The sequence below is a fragment of the Pteropus vampyrus genome, unplaced genomic scaffold, assembly GCF_000151845.1.
Source record: "Pteropus vampyrus isolate Shadow unplaced genomic scaffold, Pvam_2.0 Scaffold143, whole genome shotgun sequence".
Taxonomy (NCBI): Eukaryota; Metazoa; Chordata; class Mammalia; order Chiroptera; family Pteropodidae; genus Pteropus; species Pteropus vampyrus.
In genome coordinates this window covers 2103400-2130084 of record NW_011888924.1, presented here as the reverse complement: position 1 = coordinate 2130084, position 26685 = coordinate 2103400, and the positions used below count along the sequence as shown (strand labels likewise).

At 39.4% G+C, this 26685-nt stretch overlaps 1 protein-coding gene and 1 pseudogene across 3 annotated transcripts in view; one reads left to right on the top strand and one right to left on the bottom strand.

The window, feature by feature from the left end:
- The window catches only part of PITPNC1 (phosphatidylinositol transfer protein, cytoplasmic 1), a 230374-nt gene that overhangs the window by 132661 nt on the left and 71028 nt on the right, over positions 1 to 26685 (bottom strand). The gene's annotated exons all lie outside the window — the stretch shown is intronic.
- On the top strand, positions 2307 to 2698 carry LOC105297743 (annotated as a pseudogene).

Below are 26685 nucleotides of genomic sequence, written 5' to 3'. Positions count from 1 at the left end.
AATAATTTTCTCCAGTGTACACAGCAAACCTGAACTCCCTACCAAAGTTTTCAATGCTCTCCCCCACTCAGCCCTGCCTCTCTGACCACCCACCCCACTGGCCCAGCCACCACCCAGTCCATCTGCCACATGCCTGCTCAAGTCTGCACATTTTCTCAACGGGCTCTTCTGCTTGGCACATGTATCCTTCTTTTTGTGTGTCTGCCTATTAATATTTTGCTCTCTTTTCGAGGCCCAACTCCTATCGCCCCTTTTCTGAGAGGTCAAAATATATCCCTGAAGTGGAGACGAATGGCCCATTCCCTATGGTCCTATAGAGCAGAGCTATGTCCTTAAAAAAAACAACAAAATCATAGCATCATCTGATTACAACTTTAACTTTTTTTCATTACAGAAAAATTAAAATATAGAAAAGGTTTTTTTTTTAATCAAGAAATAAACAGTAGTAACATTTAGGCATATATTCTTTTTAGTCTTTCGATTTTTTCGATAATTAGAAATTATACTGAATATATTCACTTTGTAACACGCTTTTTCTAAGTGACTATATCCTTAAATAGTCTTCAAAAATTAATGGTTGCATAAGATATCCCTTTGCATGGATATAATTTAATCAAGTTCCAATTGCTGAATTAGAATTTAAAAAATTTTGCTTATCCAGTATATTATACATAGTAGGTTTCAGAAGATGTTTGTTGAATTGAATTTTTATCATTAGTAGAAGACAGCAGTAATAGGCAAATCCTATTCTGAATTTACTTTATCATTCGAATAGCAAATATATGATTTAAATGGAAAAAAAAGAATTTGTTTTTAGCTTGTGATAATACATATTTGGAGAATTTGTAAGCTTTTGTCCTAAAAGTCAATTAAATCTAAGGAAACTACTGCTTTCCCCAGTCTATGAGGGCTACACTTTCTTCCAAAAACTAAATCCATGATTAGGGCAATAATTAGGAAAAAAATAAACAATGTCTTAAATCTATTGGAAGATCAACATCTACAGATCTTTAGTATCATCTAATCTGAAAATCTGTGTAAGATCTTCACTTTTTCTTGCTTCTCCTTTTCTTCAGCACGTTCACTTCACATTAACAAATACTGAAATGTTTTCAGTTGGTAAAAGTCAGTTAAATATGACTTATGTACTTGCCCATAATAAAATGAACTTTCAGTATCACTAATTAACATTTACGGAGCACGCAGAGATTATCTCCCAAGCATGATGATTCGAGGGAAGAGGGAGAGAAAGGAACAGAACAGGATTGGGACTGGGCTAGTGCTGTAAGGGCAGGAAAGGGGCTTCAAGGATGGGATAACGACTGAGCGTCGACACTTAGACAAAGCATACCCCGAAAAAGCCATGAGGGCCAGCTCCAGTGCCATTTAGGCAAAGAGGCAGAAGCTAGTGTTGCTGGGCAGAATACAAAGCAACACTGGCAAATACATTTTGAGGAGTTACTCCAAAATTTCACATGTGGCCAAGCTGCTATTTGTGTGACAGGGCAAGACCTACGAGGGCTCAAACACATCCCCTACAGGTATTCTCAGAAAATCACCTGAAGATCTCTTCCAGATGTCTGAGAAGTATCAAGGTTAAGAGCTCAAGATAGGGTAAATCTAGTGGACATTGATACCAACAAAATAGTTATGTCTAAATAATCACTGTAAATATAATATTGACTGAAAATAAAAGGATCTAAATACAATACATAATGCAAAAAAAAAAAGCATTAACAAGATTCTGAATTCCATATATTATTGTAGGTGGAGGTGGCATGAAAGAACATACAAGAGGGAGGGGAGGGGAGACGAAAGTACTACTCCAAGTATTGATTACCTGGACCTCGATAATCAGAAAAGGCAAAGCTTGAGAATGCTCTTGTAAAACCTAAAGGTATCTACAAAGAATTAAAAACAGGATGTGAATTTTCAAATCACTAGAGAAGATACAGTGCATACTGAAACAGCAAATGTTAAGGAAAAGTAAAATATAAAAATAAAAATGAAATAAGATATTATTAGTTGTAATAATAAATGTTATAGTTCCACATTAAAAGGAAATAACCTTCACATTGGGTTGAAAAATAAAACCCGGTGACATTTCGCTTACAAGAGAGAGAACTAGAACAAAATGAAACACAAATGGTCACAATAAAAGGAGGATCAATGATTTAGTAGACAAGAAGTGATTTTAATTCATGATAATAGGCACTATATTTCTTATGTGCTCATGAAACACATAAAAATCAATCATATATTAAACCACAATGAAAACCTGAGTATCTTTCTCTCTCGCTGGCCATCTTGGCGGCTGCTCTTGTGATGGGTGCCGTCCCACACGTAAGGCAGGAGATGGTGGCCACAAAGCAGACAAAAGAGTCACTGGAGTTGATCAGCTCTAGGCTCCAACTTGTAATGAAAAGTAGCAAGTACGTGCTGGGGTACAAGCAGACTCTGAAAATGATCCGAGAAGGCAAAGACAAACTGGCCATGCTGGCCAACAACTGCCCAGGCTTGAGGAAATCTGAAATGAGTACTACGCCATATTGGCCAAGACTGTGTCCATCACTACGATGGCAATAAAACTGAACTGGAAACAGTGTGTGGAAAATACCACGGAGCATGCATACCAGCCATCACTGATCCAGGTGATTCCGCTGTCGTCAGAAGCATGCCAGAACAAACAGACTGGTGAAAGTAAACCATGCAAATTTTTTCTTAATAAGACTGGCCAGAGTTTGTTTAAAAAAGGGGGAAAAAAGAAACCCTGAATAAATTCCAAGAAGAAACAATACAGGACTCAGTGTTACCCGTTACCTCAACCCCCTAATACCCCAGAAGTCTAAATCAAAACCCCAACACTCAGAAATTTAAAAGAACTTTTTGATAAACTTTTGGTCATAGTGGAAATCAAAACTACAGTTACAAACAAACAACAGAAAATAACAACAGAAACACTACATAGTAAATCTTAGGTGCTAAAGGAAGGCAAAGCTGTAATCAGAAGCAAGATAAACGGATGGAAACATGACTATTATATTACTCTTAGGCTTAAAACAACCTAAATCCAAATTCGAATGTCATTTAAATATTATATGTGAGATTGCATAGGAACTTGGGGTCAAAGGAATGCCAGATGGCCAGGAGGAATGCCAGATAAGCTGACCACAGAATATCACCATCCCATTACTCCGAAAAGCCCGTGCCCGCCTTTTCAAAAAGGCCACTTTGTCCCCAGTTGATAAAAGCAGCCAGCCCCTGAGTCAGTTCAGAGGACCTCCCTCTCCTCTGTGCTGCCTCCAAAGTGCTCAAGCGTAAGCTTAATAAAATCTGGAAATTTTTCTGGGGTTTCCTCCTGATTTCTGTCTTGGGGAAATGCCAGTAACATATGGACATGTTAATATATACACATTAAGAGAGAGAACAGATTCTCCAAAATATTAAAAGGAGTTATCTCTGGGTTAAGAAATTTCTATTTTCTTCTAAATTGCCTAAATAGTCTCAATGAGCATGTAGCGCTTTTATTATCAGAACAAGATTAAACAAAAGCAGAACAAAACGTAATTTATAGTCATAGGAGAGTAGGAACAAATCAAAACACCACCATCTTGCTGAAATGATCAAGAGAATTAAAATTCTCTTCTACGCTTTTGACTTTTAAGCCGTATAGCCTGCCGAGGGTTACCATAAGCCCATTTTTACTACGTTTCTGCACAGTTCCATCCTCTGGTCTTGTGCTTGGGAGTCACGTAAGGTGTGCTCTGGCTGACAACTTTTAACCACCGTTGTCTCTCTTTTTAGGAAAAATCAAGCACTCAGACAGGTGGTGACAGCATGGTGACTGCTACTATGTTTTAAGGTTGTCTCATATGACACTCGACGCTACAGAAGTGACAGGGAAAAAACGGAAGGGCTGGGGGGAATTTCCTTTTGCATCGTTGCCATATATTGTTCTGTTCTGTTTTGTTTTTTTTTAACAAATAGGTAGGAAATAATATAAATGGCACTTCAAATATCACAAGCAATCCCAGATGAAATTCACATGAAAAAAAACAGAGCGTCAGTAAAGGTAATTATGCAATTGAAAAAATAGTATAACGCATATTTTTCTTCTTGTCTTAATTGACTTAAAAAGCAACGGTATAACACAATATATACATTAATTGTATTGTTGGGGCTAAAACATATAGAAATGTAATACATCTGACAATACTAGCACAAATGAGGTGAGTGGGAGCAAAGCCGTATTAGAGTAAGGAAATGGTACCAGATGGTAACTCGCATCCACAGACACAAATGAAGACAGCCAGAAACAATAAATTAGAAGGTTAATAAAACAAACTCTATAAATATATACTCCCTCTTCTTCTCTCAGCTTCTTCAACAGATCCTAAAATTATAAAGTGATAATTATAACAGTGTGTATAATATGCAGATGTAACATGCATAACAACAACAGTATAAAAAGAGAGAACAGGGGAACAGACCTACACAGGACTAATGTTTCTACATCTCACTGGAATTAAGTTAGTATAGATCTGAAGTAGATTCTGATAAGTTATGATGTATATGGTAAGCTTAAGAGCGCCTCCCAAGAAAATAACTTTTTAAAAAAGTTTTAAAAATCATTAAAATAATGTAAATGCTACATTAAAAAATACTCACTTAATGAAAAAGAAAGCAGTGAAGGGAAAATAGAGGAACAAAAATGACATGAGATATAGAAAGCAAAAAGTAAAATATCAGATGTAAACCCAACTAGATCAACAATATTGAATGGGAGTTGATTAAGCAATCCAGTTAAAAAGCAGAGACAATCAGACTTGATAAGAAACAAGATCCAACTATACGCTGTCTACAAGAGAGTTTAGATTTAAAGTTACAAATGGATTGAAAGTACAGATGGAAAAAAATACTATATAATCAGTAGCTATAAGAAAGCTGGACTGGCTATACTAATATCAGATAACGTAGACTTTAAAATAAAAAATGTCATGAGATGAAGAGCAACATTTAATAATGATAAAAGAGTAAATCCATTGGGAAGATACAATTATAAACACGTATGTACCTAACAGAGCCCTGAAATATATAAAGCAAAAACTGACAGAACTGATGGAAGAAATAGATGATTAAATAGTTGGAGAGTTCAATAGCCCTTCAATAACATATAGAACAGCTAGGCAGAAGGTCAACAAGGAAACAAAAGACATGAACAATACTTTAAACCAACCAGACCTAACCTGTCTGTAGACACTGCACGCAGCACAATGAATGTCTCTGGGATAGACCATATGCTAGACCATAAAACAAACTTCAATAACTTTAAAACGGTTGAATTCACACAAGGCACATTCTCTGACGACAAAAGAAGGAAATTAGAATTTTGAGAAATTCACAAATATGTGGATTCTTAACTCTTAAATAACCAATGGGTCACAGGAGAAATCACAAGGGATATTAGTAAATACTTTTAGATGAATAAAAATAAAGATACAATATACCAAAACATATGGGATGCTGCTAAATCAGTGCCTAAAGAGAAATATATAGCTGTAAGTGAATTTATTAAAAAAGAAAGATCTCAAATCAGTTACCTAACCTTCCACTTGAATATATTGGAAGAAGGGCGAACTAAAATGAAAGCAAGCTGAAAAAAGGAAATAATATAGATTAGAGTAGAAATTAGTGAAACAGAGAGTAGAAAAACAACAGAGAAAACCAATGAAACCCAAATTCTGTGCTTTGAAAAGATCAACAAAATTGACAAACCTTGACGCTAGACTGACCAAGCACTGCTTTGTTAACGTTGTCTTCCAGGTCTCTCCTTTGCCTCACAGAGAAATGGGTTCTAGAAAGATTTTAGCCATTTCCTTACAGCTTTTCCGCAGAAGGTTGAAAGCTTGCTGTTCAATAGTTTTGCACATGAGGCTGCCTATTCCTGGAATAGCAAAGCAATTATTGCCTCTGCGCCTTTTCAGCTGCTTTAGATAAGACCTGTTTTGTACCTACCTGAGAAAATACAGGAAGATCTTAGTAGCTGCTTTGTGTTTTGTTTATACAATGCTGTTTTCATTTGCTCTACACTTCAAGGCTGATACAAAAGAAAATGAAAACAACTCACGTTCAATAGAATGGTCAATTAGTCCTATTCCAGACTCCTGGAAGGTTAGAGAGAATACCCGGGCTGTGAAGAAGTTACCCAGAGTGTGAGATGGTGACTGGCCCCCCTTTTCCCTCTGAGACAGAACCAGCCACTAGGATTCTATTGCCAGCTCTGTGAACCTTCGCTAAGTTCCGGTTACTACACTCATTCATGAGATGAAGCAGTTCAATAAGTGATGTGATTTCTCCCAATTCCTACCAACTTTCACCCAGTTGTGGAGTGGGAAATCCAGGAGTTGTCATCCTTGATGCCTCCCCGACCCCCTCATCAACTCGTCCTGTAGATTTATTTCTCAATAACTCTCACCTCCGCTGACCCCCCTCCATCCCACGGCCGTCGCCCTGGTCTGAGACACGACCACTTTCCTGTGGACCCTGTGACAGCTTCTGAAGAGGAGTACCCAAACCCATTCTCGTCCCTCTCTGTTCCTTTTTACTCACTGCATCCCGCTTTTTTTTTTTTTAATTTCCCAGGACAAATCCCTTCAACCGTTCTTGGAATAAAGCCCTAGTCTTCAGCATGGCCTATGACAGATGCCCTGACTGACCGACTGGGTGCCTCTTCCAGGTGTGCCTTAGACATATTGGCCTACTCGCCTCCTCCTTTGCATTCACGGCTCTCGACCTCCTTCCCTTTGCCGCATTCACACCCCACTAAACTCACTCCTAATAACACCTCATCCTTTCCTTCATGAGAAAGGGTTAAAGAGAGGCTAGGAAAGACAAATGCTACTACTATCCCATGGCAGACATCACTTTCTGTCAAAAGCCTAAATGTTGCCTGCAATTCCCTTCAACACAGTGTTCCAAGCAGCCACTGTAGATGGATCAGGCTGGTGGTTTTATGCTTTTTTTCTGCTTTTGTACTTGGGCCAAACTATTCCTCAAATCTTCAACATTCTAAATTTTCCGTCCTCCATAAGGAGCTTGCATTGTTACCGCACGAATCTGCTTTCACGCATCTAAACCAAATTTGCATTACAATTTAAATACATTTCCTGGAAATGGCTGTGCTTTACTAAAAATCCAGAGAGCTGAAAACAGCCTACTGACCTAAAAAAAAAAAAAACAAAAAAAAGCCGAGTAAATCCTAAAACACTGATTATGACTTTACAAAAGCACAGAAGAGCACTAAGAAATAATTCATAAGCCCATAGTGCAGCTATGTAAGGAGGGCTGTTGACGTAATCACACTCACTTTCCTCTTATTACTTTACCGTCAGTCCATATTATATTTTCAGAGTGCCGAATGCTATGGTGCATCTAATGTGCTTCTATTACAACATTAACAGCTAATGCCTACTGAACAAATTCGTTACGTACCAAAGATGGTCTAACAGCTTTTTGTACACTAACTCATTTAGTCCTCTGTAATAACTCTAAAAGGTAAGTGCGAGTATAATCACCCTCCCATTGTACAAACGAGGAAACTGAGGCGCAAGCAACGCAGAAGAGCAAAATGGAAGAATTTCCAAGCATGTTAAGATTCGGAAAGTTGATCTCTCCCATGCTTTTTCTTCTGTGGAAGTTCTAAGAGGGCATACCCATTCAAGAGACTGAAAAACGAAGGAATAAAACGACGACAGAAGAGATAAAAACAAACTCAATAAAACGCTGTGCCGAGGCGGTGTAAAGGTGAGGATAGTGGTGGGCTGGATCGTGATGACGGCTCTGAGACGGCGAAGTCACGTCACCGAGAGCACGTTCATCGCAGTAGACGATGAAAGCAAGTTATTTTCTGTCTGTATGAAAAAGAAAGGTAAGTAGGAAGCCAAGGAAAATAAAAGGGTTGAAGTCGATTGTAAGAAAAAAGAATTCATTTGAATCTTGATACACGAAATATTGTCTTTCAGGTGGTCTACGGGTTGTGATACTGATCTTATAGAAAAGATAACATGACCCTAGCACCGAGGCCTGCAGTGTGCAATGTTTACATAGCGATAATTACATATATGTTGTTTACTGGTGTTCAACGTTTCGAAACAACCTCAAGATATTAGGATTAGAGAATGGAATATAACTGTTAAGAGTTTTTTTTAAATTCAGATAGAACTCACAGACCATAAAACTCACCCTTTTAAAGTTTAAGAGAGTAGTTTTTAGTATATACACACGGTTGCACAACCATGCCCATTCATTTCAGAACACTTTCATCAGTCTAAAAAGAATCCTTGTCCCTATGAGCAGTTAATTCCCATTCCCCCAGCCTCTGGCAACCACTAATCCGTTTTCGGTCTCTATGGGTTTGCCTATTCTGGACAGCTCACGTAAATAGAATTACACAATACATGGCCTTTTGTGTTTGGCTTCTTTCACTCAGCATATTTTCAAAGTTCATTCATTTTGTAGCATGTATCCATATTTCATTCCTTTTTATGGCCAAATAAGATTCCATTGTATGGATATACTATATTTATTTATCCAGAATCTTGGCAATGTAATAGAGTAAAAGTAAATTAGAGAGAAAAATGGAAGGAAGGGCTAGGCCCTAATATTTTGCTTATAAGAGAAGAAGAATATTGCCTAAAATTGATCAAACAAGACATAGAGGCAGAAATGTATTACCAAGAACAACAAAGGTAACCAAGAGAAGAACTAGAAATAATTGTTGAAAATTATTTAGCCATTAGGAGGGGCTGCGGAGCTGAGGAGAAATTAAATCCTCCTTAACTCATTTACATACTAGTGGGGCGGGGGGGAATTACTAAGTCTAAATCTAGTAGTTGAGAAACAGCATATAAGAATTCATTTAAGATGACAAAGGCTCACCAAGGGGAAGAGGTAAAACAGACGGACTTGCCTCTGGGCTGCAGGAAGCAGGAAAGCGGCAGAGCAGCTGTTCGTCCCAAGTTCCTTATTATTTGATATGTTTTTCTTACCTCAAACAACAAAGGATTATTTATTAGAACCCCACCCCACCCCGAATTTAGAAACAACACAGGATTGGCAACTTTACCAAGTTAGTACATGATTTTCATTTCATGTTATTTAAAAATAACATTAATAACCTGGTATTACCATCTTTACATCAAAAAAGGAGGAAATAATATAAATTTTAGTATAAAGACAATCCTTTAAAGTTAAAGAAACTATTTTTCTCACTTTGCCTTAGAATAGAGGGTGGAAGAAGGGGTGGGAATGGAGAAAGAAGAACACAGCTGGAGGCCTCAAGCTTCATAATTTCAAAACTCAGTAGAGAGCTACAGTAATCAAAACAGTATAGCACTGACGGAAGGACGAACATAAACCAGAACTAAACCTTCGTTATATGGTAAAATAATCTTTGAGAATGGTGCCAAGACTACACGATGGGGAAGGGACAGTCTCTTCAACAAATGGTTTTGGGAAAACTGGATTATCCACTTAAAAGAATGAAGATGGGTCCTTTCCTTAGATCATGTACAAAGATTGACTCAAAATGGATTAAAGACTTAAATACTCAGATCTGAAACTATAAAACTCCTAGGAGAAATCACAGAGGGAAAGCTTTGGTCATTGGGTTGGGCGATGATTTCTTGGATAGGACACCAAGACACCAGCAACGAAACCAAAAATAGACAAATTGGACCATGTCAAACTTAAAATCTGTGTAGGAAAGGATATAATCATTAGAGTGAAAATGCAGCCTATGGAATGGGCAAAAATATGTGCAAACCATATATCAGGAGAAGGGGTTACTATCCACAATATAGAAGTAACTCCTACAACTCAATAACAAAAAAAACCCAGATAATTTGATTTTAAAAAAGGATAAAGAACTTGAATAGACATTTCTCCAAAGAAGATATACAAATGGGCAACAAGCATATCAAAAGATGTTTAACATCACATTTGCATTTCATCGGGGAACTGCAAATCAAAACCAAAATGAGGTATTACCTCATACCCATTAGGATGGCTACAAAGAAAAAGAAAAGAAAAAGAAAAAGAAAAGAAAAGAAAAGAAAAGAAAAGAAAAGAAAAGAAATGAGAAAGAAAGGAAGGAAGGAAGGAAGGAAGGAAGGAAGGAAGGAAGGAAGGAAGGAAGAAAAAGACAGACAGACAATAACAAATGTTGGCAAGGATGTGGAGAAATTGAAACCCTTGTGTACGTACTATTAGTGGGAATGTAAAACGGCTCAGGCACTATGGAAAACAGTATGGAAGTTCCTCAAAAAGTTAAAAACAGAACTACCATATGATCCAGCAATCACATTTCTGGGTATATATTCAAAAGAATTAAAAATATAATCTCAAAGAGTTATATGACACCCTTGCAGCATTACTCATAATAGCCAAGATGAGAAAGCATCTGTTCATCAATGAATGGATAAAGAAAATGCGGTATACACATAAAATTGGAATGGAAAAGCTATCATATGCTATAATGTGAATGAACCTAGGACTATTATGCTGGGCGAAATAAACCAATCGTAAAATAGAAAAACACTGCATAATTCCACTTATATAAGATTTCTAAAGTACTCAAACTCATAGAAACAGAAAGCAGAGTGGTTGTCACCAGGGTTGCCAGGGAAACGGATGCTACCCTATGAGTACCGAGTTTCAGTCATGCAAGATAAAAAAAATTCAAGGGCTCTGTTGTACAACGATGTACATAAAGTTAACAATATTGTACTGTATACTTAAAAACTGTTAAGAGCGTAAATTTACGTTATGTGTTTTTTACCTCAAAAAGAGAGAGAGACAGACAGAGATGGGGCAAGAGGAGGGCATGGCTGTTCGTGGTGGGGAAATGAGCCTAGAGGCCAGCGAGAGGTCAGACCATGAGTGAGAAAGCTCGCCTTTATCAGGAGAGCTTGTGATCTTATTAGAAAGATCCTCTTGGCAGTAGTAAGGAAAACAGACATAGTTTCACAATGGTCTTTCTCCATCACCAGGAGGTAAATTCCTTGAGGGGAGAGATCTCGTCTCTGGTAATAGGTAAACTAAAGTTGCCAGATTCAACGAATGAAAACATAGGACGCCCAGCTAAAATGGAATGTACAATAAAGAACAATAACTTTTTAGTATAAATATGCCTCATGCAATATTTTGAGACATATTTATAACAACAATAATAATAAAGATTCGTTGTTTACGTGCAACTCAAATTTAACTGGGCATCCTATATTTTATCTGACAACTCTCTATATGTACCCAGTAAGTATGACCGAAGAGAAGGAAATAGAAGTAACTGAAAAACCAGAACATTCAAATTTGAAGATAAATCCACCAGACATTCCTTATTAAGGTCACAAAGCTATCTTTACTAAGCAACCTTGTCTCCTGCGGCAAGTATTTGCTATTAAACAGAGTCAAGAGGAGCCATGGACAAGACCCACGTCCTCAGACACGCAAAGCCAAGGCTCTGCTGGGCTGCTGCCCCCACCCACCACCACCACCACTACCAGCCTGAGCATCCACCCCTTGCCCTCAACCGAAACACGCAAAGGGTGGGGTTGCCCAGGAGCTGCCATCCTGTTTAAGTTGCTGCAAAAGCAAGACACTAGCAAAAAATATATAGTCCTTACTTGTTCGCTGAGTGAATGTAGGCAATTAATCAGACTTTTCTGGAAAAGATCCATTCACAGTAGTAACTGAAACCATAAAATGCCTACGACTGCATTTACAAAAACAAAAAATCTACAAGGCCTATATAAAGAGAGGGATAAAATTTTATTGAAGAACGTTAAAAATAAAGAACTGGAATAAGGGGAGAAACTTAGAGAGGAATTATATTTTATATAGGGTTAGATTCTAAATTCACTATGTGAGGAAACAGAGGAGAATATTTTTATAGCCTTGGAATGTAGAAGGCATTTCAAAGCAAGACAAGAAATCTGGGAACCACAAAAGAGAAGACTAACAGATTGACTGTGAAACAATTTTAAATTCCTCTATAATAAAAAGACATAAACAAAATGTAAACATACGCTCACATAAGCTATAACAAAAGGCTGGGAGAAAATATTTGAAACATAATATTGAAGATTAATAGTCCTAATATATAAAGAGTTCCTAAAATCAATTAAAAGGATAAACAACCCAATAAAAAACAATGAGCAAAAGATATGAAGGGGCACGTTTCTAAAGAGGGTATACACGTGGATAATAAACATGAGATGCTGGATCTCATTAAGAATCAGGGAAATGCAAATTAAATCAACCATGAGGTGTTTATTTAATATGTTGGCGAAAACTTTGATTTATGAAACGGCAGCAGTGGAAGCAGTGTGGAGAACCTGGTACCCAGTCACTGCTGCCAGGACTATAAAGTGGTACGGCTATCGGAAAGGCAAGGTGGCGAGGTATATCAGAAATGAAGATGTGCGTGTTTTGGGCCAGCACTTTGACCTTAGGAATGCATCCCGGGAAAATACACATAATTCACAAAAACGGAAACACACAAACGAACCAAAAGTTTATGGAGACGGAGATTTATCTTATCTGTAACAGTGCAAAAATGACTGTCCGCCATTAAGGGGACAGTTACATTGTTGTTCATCTATTTAATGAGCTGCTGTTATAAAGAACGGACCTGCGCAGAGAAGATTTCCATTGTAAATTAAATTTTTAAGAAGAGAGTGTATAATAATGTGCCTTGTATGGACATTTATGTTTTCTAAAAAAGCACCTACATAAGTCTTACTCTCATGTTTGTAAATGCACAAAATAAGGTTTGAAAAGATAAAACAGCACATGTTTGACTATGGTGAGACCTGCAGAGAAAGGCAGAATTGAGAAGGTGGAAAGAGGACCTCTTACTCTAAATATATATGGATCATGTATGGATTACGTATGCATTACTTTTAAATAAAAAAAAAAAAACATCCATTTTTGAGATTATCACCCTCAACCTTCTCTATTCTAAACAGAAATACTTCTGCTAACCTTTTGTGGTAACATAAACACTTTCAGTCACCATGGATGAGTCTGGGTTAAAAGCGTTCCGGAAGCCTGGCAGGAGTGAACCCATTCTTTCTAAGACGAATTGCACCTAACGCTCTCAGGACTCGACGAGAGGGATAATGTGTGCTTTCCACGCGTCTCAGAGCAGAATTCAAATGCTGGGCTGTCTGTTGACTCGACTATTCTACAGTGAACACGGGGAGACTGGGACTCAAGTTTGGAGTAATACTTGTTATGAACGAGCCCAAGCTAAGTCGTTTTTTACAAAGACAAGCAATAACTCAACTCAAGCAATATGACTCAACTCAAAGGGAGCCATGAATGGAACTTAGATGCTTTTCGGAATTAGTTAAAAGGTTGTGTATTTGGTTATGCAATTAGAAGACTAAAATATTTTTCATATAATTTACATGGAGGAACTACTGTATGTAAGAATCTGTAGTTAAGTAGGAAGAGGAAATGGAGAAGAAAAATAAGGGGAAGGGGAAATATCTCCCTCACGAAAGAAACTGTTTGTTAAAGAAATGGTTATTTTGAAGTTTCATTCTTTTTTTCCCCAATTTAAGTGTGCTCTCTGGCATTTTTTCCTCTAAGGACAAGTGTTATGCTTGGCACTATTCCAAAAGTGCTCTCTATAGTTCCTGCAACACTTTCTTCTCAGAATTCAATTCCCAGCAACGCCAAAAATTCATTTGTATTTCAGAATTTCCAAAATCATAAGCATTAAGAAATGGAAAATAATCAAATGAAAGATGGCCAAATACAGATAAACTGTCCCAGATCCAAAGACATTTGTCTCTGCAGTACCTTCTAAATGCTGACTATATGTCTTCAATTAAAAAAACAAAATTCAAAAAACCTCTCTATTAATGTCACAGTGACAGTGTAATGGAATCAGCTAACTGTTCTCTCCCCGTTTGTTGCTGTGTATGCCATGCCCGGAGCTGGAGCATTCAGGACTGGCTGGTTATTCTGTGGTAGCAAAGAATCCCAAGATCTCCATGACTCAAAACAGACAAAGTTTACTTCTTGCTCTGACAGGAGTGCTCTGACCCTCCTAGTCACTGGGGACATAGGCTGACAGAGAAGACATCTTCTTGGACTTTGCTAGTCACCACACGAAGAGGGAAAGAGAGAACTCTGGAGCAGTACGGCAGAAATAAATGTTTGCACAGGAAGAAAGGTTTATATATGCAGTATATATGCAAATATATTCAGCAGTGCTTAACTCTGGGTGTCAGGTTTGTAATTATTTTTTAGGGGATCTGTATTTTACTCATTCTACAAGAAGATACATTGCTTTTGTATTAGAAAAACAAAGACTTATCCTTTATAATGATGGCTAGGTTGCTGCCACCACACCTTCCCCTTTCCAAACCCCACTCAAATACTTCAAGGTCAAACCTACCCTCCCCTATTTCCATAAGGATCTAAGGGCATCTGGCAAATTCAAAGCAGCACCTCCTCTTCAGACAGCTGGGGACTCTGAATTTTAATCTTGTCGATTCCTCTGCACCAGCGCTATTTCCACAGACGTATCAAATCAGGATTAGAAATACTGCATATCATTTGGTTGCTTCCTAAGTTATAGAGCATAGAACTTGAAAGCTGGAGAGTTAAAACCGGAGTTCTTAAAAGGCTGCAAATTTATTTCAGAGACTTGAAATGGAGGATACAGCAGCTGTGCTATTCATCTTTCCAGTGATGGGTTAAGAATATTTAAAATTCACAGTCAGTACTCTAGCCTCTCTGATTCCCAGAAACCGATGGGCTCTAACACTTGCCCAATCCGTGAGCTGGCTCTTCTGAGACATGGAGTGTTACTCATTGTGAACGCAGACTTCCTACTTAAGGAAGTGGGGCCTTGATCCTGGAAAATCTTATGTCCAACGCTTGGACCTTAGGAAATATCTACATTAAAGAATGGTTACTGATATCACCATTGGAGTCTCCATTTAACAAAGGACTCCAAATACGATTGGATGCTTTAAAAACGAATTGTAAAATTATCTGTCACTATCTACTAAAGCGGACCATACTGATAGCCTATGACCCAACGGTTCAACTCCTGAGAATATAACCCAAAAAATGCACATATATGTTCACCGAAAGACGCACAACAGAGTCCAGAACAGTGTTACTTGTAATAGCCCCCAAAAGGAAGCTACTCAAAGGCCCCCAAAAAGGAGAATAAACAAATTGTGGCATATTCACACTATACAGCCATAAGAACGATGAAGTACAATGATGTGGACACAACTCACAGCCGAGTAGAAGGAACTTGACATGGAAACCATATACGACAGGATTCCACTTCTAGTAGTCCCCCTTATCGGCGGGAGCATAGGTTCCAAGACCCCCAGTGGGTGCCTGAAATGGCACCTATATATACTACGCTTTTTCCTATATATACATACCTATGATAGAGTTCAATTTGTAAATCAGGCAGAGTAAGAGATGAACAAATAAAATAGAATAACATACTGTAATAAAAATTATGTGAATGTTGTCTCTCTCTCTCTCTCAAAATATCTTATTTACTGTAAAATTACTTGAACGCAAGCCCTGCGATACATCTGATCTGATAACCAAGACGGCTACTAATTGACTAACGGGCAGGGAGGATACACAGTGTGGACACGCCGGGCAAAGAGATGATTCAAGTCCGGGTAGGGACAGAGCGAAACAGTGTGAGGTTCCACCATGCTCAGAAGGGCGTGCCATGTAAAACCTATGGGCTGCTTATTCCTGAAGTTTTCTGTTTAATATTTTTGGACTGCGGTTGACGAAGGTAACTGGAACCGTGGAAAGTCAAACCAAGATTAAGGAGGGACGACTGCAATGAAGTTCCAAGGGCATGAAACCCATCCATGGTGTCAGGAGTCAGGAGAGTGGTTATCCTGGAGTGGTGTGAAGACAGGAATGAGACACGAGGGAAGCTTCTGGGGTTTTGGTAACGTTTTATTTCTTGATCTGAGTGTTGGTTATTGTTTTGGTTTCCATACCGAATTACTATAAACTTGGTTGCTTATTCTCTCAGCGTTCTGGGAGCCAGAAGTCAGAAATCAAGTTGTTGGCAGGGGCCAGGCTCCCTCTGAAGAATCTAGGGGACAATCTGCTTCTTGCCCTTCCAGCTTCTGGTGGCTCCAGCTGTTCTCTGTGGCCATATCGCTTCATTCGCTGCCTTCGTCTTCACATGGCCTTCTCTCTGAGTCTGTCCTCTTCTGTCTCTTATAAGGATGCCTGTCATTAGATTTAGGGCCCACCCAGGATGCTCTCCTCTCAAGATGCTTAATCTAATTATTTCTCCAAAGATCCTTCTTCCAAGAAGATCATATTCACGGATCTCCAGAGACCACTCTCATTTGGGGGACCACCATTCAATCCACTATAGTTACCTGGGTGTGAAATTTTACCCAGCAATGCATGTAGGCACTTCTCTGGTTGTATGCTAGATATCCACAAGGAGTTTTTTTTTAAAAGTCAGCTTACAGCTTCTAGATATATACCTGTTATTCACCATGAGGCATCTTGCACACATCCAACAAAAAAAAAAAGGCATTTCATTGGCTGCAATGGCAGTAAAGTTTTTGGCTTCTCACAACATCCCATTCCACATCTGATCTTAGTAGAATGTACAGAAACCTCGCAGCAACTCACATGTTTTTATTAAATAATTCCCCTCCACCCTCAAATGCCCAAAGTGGTGAAATCCTTTAACAAATTCCAAGCCAGGGACCATCAGAGAGTCTGGGCTCTGTACCATATCAGCTCAGAGAACCATAATTTTAGATAGGTGTTACTGAACTTGGGGAATCCTGGTGTGTGGACTTGGGTGCCTCCAACCCCAGATGGCAGGGGAAGCAGCCAGTGCTCCTTGCCCAGATGACCCAGAAAACGTTTCTTAATAAATCGTTCAGCATGACTCACACTGGCTCCCACATCTAGCAGATCTGGGTTACATCACTCGTGGTCCTCAGCATCCTGCGGGTTCCTGGGAACGCACTGCCCAGAGTCAAGTGCACCAGCTGCAGCAGCCGGCTGCATTCACACGCTTCTCTGCGTCATTCTGACGGCCACACGTTATGGGGCTGGCTCCGGCTCCCAGTTCCAGAGGCTGAGCCGGCCACCCACCCCCCCCAGGAGGCCACCTCCTCTCACTTTCCCATGGGCCTAAGAAGTCACCATGGAGGTAAAATTCCATGCCTGAAGGTGTCCAGGGCAGGGTCACTTTCTCTGGTTTTCTACACTAATAGCTCCTGGCAACATCATTCGACAGCACTGGCTGTATTAACCTAAAGAAGGGAAAAGCAAACACGAAAACCTGATTGGTTCACATTCCTCGAAAAGGATCGGAGAAAGAGGGAAAGAAGTGAACGCTTTGAAAGAATTCCCCAGAAGCAACACTGGCTTTAAAAAGCTTGTGGATGGTAGCAAGGAGGTGACAATTTTCATGAAGAAAGGGGCCTCTGATGTTCTGCTCCATCAGACCAGAATCCTGCTATGTGCTCTCCATCACTTACAATGTCCTCGACACGCTCGCACGGTCTGCCTGGTGTGGCATTCCTGCTTCTTTTTATTAACTATACAGATCCTTCGAGATCTTTATTTTGTATCCTCTCATTTACTGATCAAGAGTGCCCTGAGGCTGCTTCTGGGGCACCAGAAGCCCCAGTGGTGCTTGTGTGGAGGTTCTTTATCTCCCTGCTCGTTATTGCGAGGACATGGCGTAGTTCGCATTCACGGAACTATAAGCCCCTCTTGCTCCCCATCAACTGCACCTGTTCATTCAGAGCATGTTAGAGCTAGAGGAGACATTTTTTTTAAAATCATTAATTTCATTCTTCTAAATGGTTTTCCAATCCATATTCTGATTCTTAAGCCAAGATTTAAAAAACAAAACAAAACAAAAAACAAAACTCTGCGATCCTGACAACTTAAGTAATTCCTCATCCTGGTTAGATAATGATATACACAAGAGTATGACGCAGGTCCCCCCATGCTTGGTTTCACGATTACATCATGCAGCCTCATTAATTAAAAAAAAAAAAAAAGTCTATTGAAAGTCTTTAAACTTGGGGCTGAGATTTACAAATCTGCAGATGTGTTCCAAAGAAATAACCAAAACAAGACAGAAAGAAAAGGATAGAGAAAATACTCATTCAGACATTTGCCTGGATGCACATTAGACTCACCTGGGGGCTTCCCAGAATTCTCATGACCTCAAATCAATTAACTCAGAATCTCTGGAGGTAGGGTCTGGATGTCGGTAAGCAACCAGGCGACTCCAGTGCAACAGTCAACCTGGAGTGCCATTGATTTACCGGCATTTGGGCTGTAGTTTTCGAAAGAAGAAAAAGGAAAGAAAAAGAACAAGCAAAGGAGGAAGGAGGAGTCATTTCTATGATGTGACCTTCAATTTACTGTCACCCTCTCTGGGTGTCAGGGGGCTAATTGGATGTAGGGCCAAACCAAGAAGGTCTACATTGGTGATCTCAGCCTGGGACAAGGACATCTTTCCTCACCGAGCCTGTGACCACAGAGGCCTGTGGGCTACAAGGGAGTGGACGAGGACAAGGCGGACAATCAAGTCCTCTCCTCTTAGGGTAGTCACAGATAATTATGACACTTTGCTTTTTTTAAAAAAAGGAACCCATTACCATATGATTCAGCAATTCCACTTTTTAGTATATGACCCAAAATATGGAAAACAAGGACTCGGAAATATTTGCATACCCATGGTCATAGCTGCATTATTCACCACAGGCAAAAGGGAGAAGCAATAAAGCCATCCTTCAACAGACAAACGGATAAACAAAGTGCGATATATACATAGAGTGGAATATGTTTTAGCCTGAAAAAGGAAGGGCATTCTGACACATGCTACAACGTGGATGACCTCTGAGGACATTATGTTAAGTGAAATAAGCCAGTCACGGAAGGACAAATACTGTACGATCCCACTTACCTGAGGTCCCTAGAGGAGTCACATTCATAGAGACAGGAAGCAGGATGGAGGTTGGTGGGTGCTGGGGGAATGGGGAGCTACTGTTTGATGGGTACAGAGTTTCAGTGTTACAAGAGGAAGAGAATTCTGTGGATGGATGGTGGTGACGGTAGCACAGCAATGTGAATGTTTTTAATGCCACTGAACTGTTAAAGATGGTTAGGATGGTAAATTTTGTTATGTGTATTTTACCATAATTTCAAAAAATTTTTTTAAAGTAGGGGAGAACCCAATGCGTGCCCCTCACTTACTTTTCTCTGGTGTTGGTGGAGGTTACTGAGGACAATCCCAAAGGTAGAGCATGTAATCTGTAAAACTGTGAAGACTGAGGTCTGTGACCAACATACCCCAGGCCACTGGCATCTATTTGGCAGGGCTGGCTGACTCAAGAAAGTTATAGAGCCTTGAAATTCCCCCAAGGTACTGTGAGGACTGGCCGGCAGGCCTTGCATTTCCTGTTACGTAACCAGGCTGCCAGCTTTCAAACACCATGAGGTGAATTTCGATGTGCTCCATGCCTGAGACAAGCCAACTGATGAAATTCTCAAATAACTTTATCATGGAGCCTTTTTTTTTGCCAAGCACAGTGATGCCACTTATTAGCTGAGAAATCTCAGGTTTTCTCTGTGATGGGACCACACAAACATATTTTGAAAGAGGGTCTTATCTTTCATCTTTTCCTTCCTTTTCACTTAGTATATTCTAGGGACAAAGAAAAATTTCAGCAAGGAGAAAATTCCGCCAGCAATGGCTCTTTTGAACTGCTCAGTAATCCAAAGCTTTCAAGTGAGTAAGTTTTCTCCTTTATTGGCACCCCTACGACAGAGAAGAAAAACATGACAGCTCCTCTCTGATCGGCGGTCCTAACCCTCTTCCTCAACCAGCAGTCCATGATGATCCTATACAGGGAATGACATTTGAAGATGTTTTCTAGGGGAAGTCGCTTAGGCCCTGGAGGCCGGTCCCCAAACCCATGTGTCTGAGCTCTGGCCCAGCATCTAAATAAACCTATCACGCTCCCCTGGCTCATACCAGCAGCCCTAGAGCAGACCTCACACTGGCCTAGAAAGTCTGTCCCAGTGACTCACCATGAAGCCCAAAGTTTGGCAGCTGGAAAGATGTAAACTTTCTCTTTCTTAGAATTTGCGAATTAACAGTTCAGCCAGAAGCCAATCATTCAACATGAGTTGGATTAAGTACTTGGATATCCTTTTAATGAGTTCAGACAGACACAGAAATACACTCGCTTCCTTCTTTGACATAAAGTTTTGCAAAATAAAAGAAATTCCTCTAAATCTGAGCAATGACAGAAAAGGGGAGAGGTTCTTGGCCATGGCGGGCAAAGGAAATCTAATTTAAATGGTGTGACTTGTTTGTGATGAGTTCTAACCAGTGCTCATAGTTTATGGGGTTTTGAGAAAATATACAGATATTTAGAAATAAATTCCAAAATCTTCTTTAACAGAGAACATGCCATTTTTGGGATTCCAGGAGACATCCTGAAGGACAAGAGGGGATGAGGTTTCCTGGGCACTCCTAATACCCCCACTCCAACCCAACCCGCCCCAAACACATAAATATTTGTCAATCAATTATATACTTCATTACGTGTCTGGATTCAAATCAGAACCTCCCCGCCTCCCCCGACCCTCACGTTTGCCCTATCTACCTGTCCTTAGATGAGAAGGAGAAGACCCCCTTGCTCATAAATGCCACTCTCATGCTTTGTGCTTTCTACAAGGCTCTCCAGAACTGGGACGTGGTCCCTGGAGCATGTGGACAGCAGCATCCCAGCTGTACATCGGTACCCCCACTCTGTCATCTTCTCATTCGGTCTTTAGGTGCAGACATAAGGTTAGCAGAATGATATATTGCTACAAGAGGAGGAAGAAAAGGTGTATGTCCCAACATTACTCCTTAAAGGCACGCTAAACACTGTATGCCACTTAATAGCCTATTCCTTTCTTTGTCCATTAGAGAGAAGTCCACTCATGAAATACCACCATTAACACATATTATGTTCACTGTATATATAGTCTACCGCTAAGTTAATATGCTATATTCCAAAAACACTGCCAAGACTCTAAGAATATTTTTTGGCACGTTGAAACAACAGAATGACCATAAATTATGTAAAGGGACAAATTTCTTAGTATATTTCAGACAAAAAAATGAAATAAAAACCTGTAGCAACAGAATTTAGTGCTTAATAACTCTCACATGCTAAAGGTTTAGTTTAATCATTACGACTTTTGATATTTTATTTAATACATCTAGGAAGCGTCACCAAAAGAATAATTTTCATATTGCTTCTAAATTTGATTAGAGTGGTTACATTTCTATGACAGAGTAACATTTGCAGGGCCATTCTTTAATACACAAGTTATTAAATCCCACAGTCCCTTAATCCACACTGCAGACTAATCTAATGCATTTAAGCCGTCCTTGAGAAGCCATTCCTCAGCATGTGGCTCGTGCAGTGTGATAGCTTTCGCTTTTCTGACCTAAGAAGTCATTTTTTTTCCCTCTTGACATCTTAAGAGTCATCTTTAATAATGTTTTTTCTGTCGTTCCAATGTCTCTCAACTCCTGACGTTCCTGACTGACTTGGCAAGTCAGTTCTTCTCCCTCAGAAACACCTGTCAGCCACCGATGGCTCCCAGGCACATGGTCCAGCAAATATCCACTGTAAAACCCACAGAGCCAAATGAAAATCCTGACGCTTTCCAGCTGGCTCCACATTTCCCACTGCGCCCACGACAGATGCTTCCAGGAGCATGACAAGCAGGAAACTGACACATACATACATACACAAAGACGGTCTAGCCAAGTGCTTAGGTTAAGAACCCGGTGGCAACCATCTCCCTACACCTTAGGTAAGTTACTGGGTTTCTCTGTGTCTCTGTTTCCCTGTTCGTAAGATGGGAATAGTAGATGTCTTTCACTTTCATCCACACAATGACCAAGAGTTAACAGCAATCCTAGTACTTGGGGTTGCATTTGAAGTTTTTATTACAATCTTTAGTCTGATTTCTCAGGGAGGTAGACTAATTTTCACAGGTCCAGACTAAGTGGCAAAGCAAGAACCAGCCAGTTCTAAATTAGGGTTCCCCTGCCTGAAATATTTTTCTCAGAACAAGGTCAGATGTAAATTAACGACAGCAGCCCCTAGAGAATTATACCGGCTTATGTTGTAACTGAACTAAAAATGAATTCTTTCATACAAAGTCAGGATGGTCCCAATTTAGAATAACAAATATTTCAACAAAGGCTTATGTTTTTAATCTAGAAAATGTTGACTATCAATTATCTCCAGCTTAACAGAGATCTAATTAGGCGAAGCTAGAGAGGAAGAACTAACGCATGTGTCTATCACGTAGGCACCCATGTCGCAGGCAAGAAAACAGGATAAAGACACGGGTTAACAGGCATGAAGGGAGAATGGCTCTTCCATGACAACCAACAGTCTTGGCTACATTATAAAACTTCCTGCTCTTCAGTTATAAACAAAGCTGTGTTTTGAAAATTAAGATCTATATGCTTTTCAAAAAGAAAAACCACAGTTTGAAGTACTGAGTGCTCCCAGGCTACCTACCAACGTAAGCTGCTAGGCCTTGACTGAAAACTTCCCACTCTAACATTCTGCCCAGGTGTGTGGGTTGGGTAGGTGACAAATAGATGGATAGATGGATTTATAGACTTTGAAATAAAAAAAACCTATAGGTCATAAAACATTTTCCAAAATATTTGTATTGATTAAACCAGAATCACAACCCCAACGAGACAACTTGTCTTAATGTTGATCAAAAAAGGGTAAGAAAATTATTTTAAATGACAGTACTGTTTTTCAGCTCTGCGATCACTCTTTACTAAGAAGGAAATATTTTTGTTGTCATTGTGAGATTTCAACTCTCAGTGCTCTGACTAATGGTTTTAAAAAAAGAAACTTTGAAATTCTTTATCTAGAGATGTTTTGGCTGTGAAACTTCCTTACAAAATTGGCCGCACGTCCAATTTCTGCCCCAAATGAGCTTATTATTATTAATGTGAATCAAGAAATGAACCTCGTCATCTCTGCAGATGTTGGGCTCTAAGGATGACTCCCTCACTCCCACTTCATCCCAGTGCCGACCCATCACTCCCATGGGTCAGGAGCTGGAAGAGTTCTGCCCTCTCCTCATGGAAGGTTCCCCTTCCATGATGGAGAGCAAGCTGGAGACCCCCAGAGGAATAACATCACCAGAGGCAAGGTGTAGGGCGGGGCCGGGTGACCAGAAGACTGAAGGTCAGACCCTTGGTTCTGAATTTTGCCACAAATGAACCACGTGACCTCAGCAAGTGACTTGATCTGCCCACATCTCAGTTCCTCATCTGCAAAAGAAGGCAGTGGGATCACCGAATATTTTAAGTTCTTCCCAGCTGTGGAAATGGTTATTTCTAAAATAAGCACTATTTGCAAAACAGCAATTTTCAAATCTGGGCCTCGTCTGCAATAATGTTTGCCTTATAGGGCTTCTGCAACTTGAATTTCCCAGAAAAAAAACCACCAAAGTACCAATTGGTTCTTGCTGTCCCCCTTCAAACATTTGGTTGCATCTCAGGGACTATCAGGGAGACAGCAAGTCACAGGCGTTTGGGCTCCAGAGGATTTTAAGGGACCATGTTTGGAGTGGATTGAAGAAGAGACCAAACTCCACTATATGACTTTTGAAGGTTTTATGTATAAAAACAGAACTTATTTATTTATTTTTTTTGGTTTTACTAGCTTAAACTCTACAGACTTGAAAAATTTGATGCTAAGCAGAAGATATGCAAAACTGGACCCTACCGTAAAGGAGATAATGTATCATAAAATTCTTTCCAAGGTTGAGGAAAAAAACCTTTATCTATAGTATACTTCTGGTTTACCTTCTGAGGTGGTCTAGAAATACCAGACTCAAGATAATCATATTTTAAAACTTTAAAACCATATTTTTTAAGGTGTACTTAAAAATAACTTATCCATTATTAAATCAAGAATGTCCTTTAAATTATAGCCCTTCCAAGATACTTTATGTTAAAGACCACTACAAATTTAACAAAGAATTACAACAAACAGCAGCTAACTGAAGTTAATTAGAGCCTTAAATTATTGTTAGGTCAGCAGGACAATATGATTCAGTTCCTCTATGGCATAAAGGGAGGTCATGCTACCCTAAAATGACACGAAACACAAAGTTTTACTTTTTCCAAAGATCCAAGTAATCCTGGTAACTCAATGAAGCAGAATTACAAGCTTTTCAATTCACCTAAGCCATATTCCATGATCCTAGCCAATTTTCTCCTCTGCGTTTATCTGGCCACTCTTTTGGCCCTGTGCATATATGACTGAATTGTTATTGGTCCAGTTACTCTATGAGACTGTAAATCTCTTAAAGGCTGTATCCAAATTCTAAACCTTCTCTGCCTGCTTAGTTCCTAAAGAAAATGTCCTCCAAAGACCTCTAACCCCAAACTCTATCCCTTTAAAAATGTTTTATATTATTTTTTTTATTATACAGGTAATACATTTAGCAGAGACTGAAAGCTATCTGGAAAAATTCATTTTCTCCTTCCTCTGCAGCCTAGTGTTGTAGCTGGTCACACAGATGCCTATCAGGATTTTGTTTCCTGCCTGCCTTGCATTTGGATGTAGCCGTGTGACTGTGTCCCTGATAAGGCTGTGAGCAGAAGTAATTATGCCACTTTGGGACCACGGCCTCTTCCAAGGCCCTTCTTCCTCCTTGTGATGGCACTCAGCCTTGACCATGTAGCAGGTGACAAGGCCCTGGGGAATAGAGGAGCTACAGGATGGAAGGAGCCTGGGTCAATGACAATCTGAATGGAACAAGGCCACCTGCGTGTATGGAACACCTACTCACCTCATACTGTTAAACGAGAGAGAAATTCATTTCTTTAAGTCTCAATGTTGTGGATCTCTTAGCAGCTTGGCCTTTTACTATAACGAATACATGCATATTTACAGCTGAAAAGATGAGAAAATATGAGAAGCAGAAAAAAAAGTCACCTGGATCCTACTATGCCTAAATAACTATTAATATTTTGGGGTAGTTCCTTCCAGACTTTTCTCTATGCCTACAAAAAAACCACATACACATATTTTCTACAGAAATAAAACCATACTGGTTCATAGCTTCTCTCACTTAATATCACCTTCTATTTAATATACTGATATTTTTCTAAATAAAAAATACACATATATCATTTTAATGGCTATACTATAATATCCTATTGCTAGATTTGTCAGAATTTATTTAACCAAGTTTTCACTATGAGATGTTTGGATTTTTTCCTTTAAGAAAATTCTATTATAAACAATATTGCAGAGAACATTCTTATACATAAACCTTTACCTGTCCAATTATTTTTTCCCCTAGATCTCTATTCTTAACATTATCTTCACAAACAAAGATGTTCCCTTTTCCTGGGTACCTGCATTAAGTCATACTGTCCGGTAGGTATTTGCAAGGTTACTTTCATTAATTATGTTTTTGGATGAATTCCCATTCAGGTTTTGTCATCCATAGACAACCTGAAAAGTCAAACAAGGTTCCAGCTCCCCAGTCAGCACGCAAGATGAATAAATGACTCCCTATGCAGCGCTATCAGCCAAACTCCCTTCCATAATGCAGCCCTGGTTAGTAATCTGCACAAAAAAGAGAAGCAGTAGTAGACCTTGCTTCCCGCTGACAAACCTTGATCTACATTTGTGTTGCCAATTACTTGTTCAACAAACCTGTTACTTTTTTGGAAATAATAAATAATTCAGGAAAAGTCATTTTGAATCCTCTGACATCTGTTGCTTGTATGACTCTGAATTATTCATCACTGAGCATAAACAGTATTAATTAAAGTACTGAGGCAAACCATTGAAATAGATGTGAATGCTGCAGAAGAAAATGCCTTTACTCAAAGCATACTTCCCCTGTCACTGACAAATATCTCAAAGAACACACACAATCAGTCCTTGGAATTTAAAGGAACCGGTACACTTAGAAATCAGAAGACAAGATATAAATGACAAACACTATTCATGTGTCCGGATTTATTTTTTGTCCTTCTCCTTCAGAAGAATCGTCATCTTTCATCTGGTCTCTTTTGGCACTCCACCGGGCTTGCCTTCGGTTCAGAGGAGTGTTGTGGCCTTTAAGGAGAAGTTTACTAACTGAGATTCAAAAGAATCGCAAGAATAAGCCCCAGTGGATCAAGTCATCAGGTGCTCATTTGTAAACTGAGATTCAGATATATTAATGAGAGAGTTCCCCCCAAATTAAGGGTGGTTCAATTAATCTGGCTGCCACAGTCTGATCATTTATTTCCATGACGACTTTGGCACTTCCTTTTGACAAAGCGCTTTCTTGTGGTAATGAGCAAGAGAGAAAAACCTTGCAGTCTATTCCACATGAGCGGCTGTCGGCTAATTCCTCCCCAGTCTGCCTCTCGGCTCACTTAGAGTGATATTAGATTTAGTAACACCCTCCGCTGTAGAAGAGACTGTGGAACATGTGTTTTTAGAGGGGGAAGTGTGAGCATAAAGAAAATGTGTTAGAGTTTACAAAGCACTGTTGGTAAACAGATGC